We start from the raw sequence: 2,835 nt of genomic DNA, 5'->3' as shown, positions 1-2,835 counted from the left end.
ATGAATTTTGCCTAATTTTTTAAAATATATAAAAATATATTTAAAATGTTCATTCTAAGGACCAGTGAGATAGCTCAGTGAACTAAATGCCTGCTTAGGCAAGTGCAGGGACTGGGGCTTGATCCTTGGCACCACATGCCTCACTCACCCCGCCCCTGGGCATGCTGAACTGGCTACCAAGACTGGGCATGGTGGCACAGGCCTGTAATCCCAGCACTGGGGACACTGAAAACAGGAGGCTCACTATGAGTCTGATTTATGCAGTGAAACCCTGTACCAAATGCATAAAAATGTTAATTATTTTTTTTAAGGCTTTACAGTTTATTCAATCCTCTTGTGAAAAAGTCTCAGTCACTGCAGACAGGCTCCGTAGAATCTCTCCTCCTTCGGCTGTTCTCCAGTCTCCAGCTCACTTTTTGCCAGGACCAACGCTAGCCTTTGCAGTGCTCCTGACTTTCTTCATTCTGTTCTTGCATTCCTTCCACTGCTTTCTCGAGGTCTTTTTGTCCTCATACAGGCCGTGTCTTGCAAGTCTATGTTTGGGCTCATTTTTTTTCGCATAATCCAGGGAATCATAAATCATGCCAAAGCCAGTCGTCTTGCCACCACCAAAATGGGTTCTGAATCCAGACACAAAAATGATCTCTGGGGGTCTGGGAGATAGCTCAGTGGAATAAGTGCTTCCCTGGCAAGCACAAGGGTCTGAGTTCAATCCCTGGTTCCACCAAAAAAATAAAAAATAAAAATAAAAAATGACCTCTGGTGTGGTCTTGTACATTTTGGAGAGTCTTTCTCAAATTTCTGTCTTAGGTACTGTTGCTTTCCCAAGATGAAGGACATCAATAACCATTTGTTTCCTTTGAAGAAGTCCATTGGTCATGAACTTCTGGGTTCAGATAGTTACAATGTCATTCATGATGGCAACAGATCCTCAGACAGCCAGGGAGGAAAAGAGTAAAAATATTAATTTAAGCACATTGAAAGAATATTAAAATGAAACAAAATGCAGTGTTTACAGTATGTATTTCTTTAGTGGATGAATACATACTGTACCATACAGTGTATGTATGTTGTTAATATTATGTAGGTTTATGAGTTTAGAAAATGGTTAAGAACATTAGAAGCATTTTTTAAAATGTGGAAAGGTTTATAAGAGTGTGGAAAGGGTTTATAAAGCCTTAAAACATATATAAGTACTAAGACACATATAATGTCACTGTTTTGCTGGTTTTCACTTAATGTAGGGGTGTCTGGAACATAAACTCCCCAATAAGTGAGGGACCACTGTATATGGGATTGAAAGAGGCTTGTTTCTTTCTTTCTTTCCATTCTTTTTTTTGGCGAAACCGCGGATTGAACTCATGCCCTTGTGCTTGCCAGGGAAGCACTTATTCCACTGAGGCATCTCCCTGGCCCTTTCTTTCCATTCTTGTTGCTTTTGTTGTTTTCCTCTACTATGAACAGTTGACCCTCTACCATGTGCCACCCTGCCTTTGAACCAGCCAATTATAGATGGAAACATCCACACACTGTGAGCAAAATAAACCTTTCTTCCTTTAACTTGTGGATGTTGGGTATTTTGTCTCTGCAATTAGAAAAGAAAATAAGACAGGGACCATAAAATTCAGCTAGTTTTAGAGATGCAAAAGCAAAGGCTGGGCCACGTGGAGACATGGATGGGCTAGGGATGCTTAAATCTGCAGTGACAAATGGTGGAGCAGAATCCAGTCTTCCTTCCTCTATCATCTTGCCTCTTGTCTTAGTCACCTTGTCACAGATGCAATACCAATACCTATAACCCAAAGGGAGAGAGTCTTATTTTGGTTCATATTTCAGTAGCCTCATAGGCTCCATGCAGAAGCAGCTCTGTGGAAAGGACTGAGAGAAGGAGAGCTGCTCACCTCATAGTACATAGGAAGCAGAGAAGCAAAGGAGGAGTCATGGCCTGCACCCCCATGAGTCACCTTCTTGGACCAGACCCCACTTCTTAAGAGCAAGTCAGTTACAAAGCCCTGTCAACCAATCACCTTTTGAAAGCTCCACCTATGAGTGTATGAAGCTCCTGGGGGACATCTAGACTAAAACCATAATACCTCCTCTTGTTTTCTGAGGCTCAGAGATGAGGGAAGAGGACCTAAAGCCCTAGCTTAGCCCTGCCCCAGTTCCAACCAAGGCCATGAACCTCACCTCTCAAAAGACATTGGTTATTTTTTTTTAAATTGTGTGTGTGTGTGTGTGTGTGTGTGTGTGTGTGTGTGTGTGTGTGGCCAGCTCAGCCCACCAGGGGGTAGGGCCAGCTGGCATGTGGTGCTGGGGAATTGAACCGTGGTCCCAGTGCTTTGCATAGATTAGCTTGTTCTAAGTAGGTGCTTTAGACCACTGAGCCATCTCACCAGCCCCGACATTGGTTATTGCAACTGCTATTGAGAGGTATATGTGGTGATGTACACCTATAATCCCAGCACTTGGAGGCTGAGGCAGGAGAGTTGCTGCAAGTTTGAAGCCACCCTAGGCTACATAGTTTGAGGCCAGCCTGAACTACAAAGCAAGATCCTGCCTCAAAACAAACAAACTTGCTGTTGAATCTTGACACCCTCTAAGGGTCAGAAGCATTTGCTTACCTGACATGTGGCCCATTACAGCTTAGGCAAGCTGAGACTCCCAAGTCTTCTTCCTGTTTTTATTTTTGTTTTTGAGGCAAAATCCCGCTGTGTAGTTCAGGTTGGATCTGAACTCACTCTGCAGCCCAGGCTGGTCTCAAATTTACAGCAATCCTCCTACCTCCTAGTCCTGTGATTATAGGTTTGCAGCACCACACTTAGTCCTTTTTTTTTT

The 2,835-nt window shown here is 43.2% G+C and overlaps 1 pseudogene; it reads right to left on the bottom strand.

The window, feature by feature from the left end:
- Window positions 1–409: 409 nt before the first annotated feature.
- LOC101568444 lies at window positions 410–916 on the bottom strand (annotated as a pseudogene).
- Between the last annotated feature and the right edge of the window lie 1,919 nt (window positions 917–2,835).

The sequence above is a fragment of the Octodon degus genome, unplaced genomic scaffold (genome assembly GCF_000260255.1).
Source record: "Octodon degus isolate 3935 unplaced genomic scaffold, OctDeg1.0 scaffold00072, whole genome shotgun sequence".
Classification (NCBI taxonomy): Eukaryota; Metazoa; Chordata; class Mammalia; order Rodentia; family Octodontidae; genus Octodon; species Octodon degus.
Note: the sequence above shows the minus strand (reverse complement) of the source record. Positions and strands in the feature narration are given on the sequence as shown.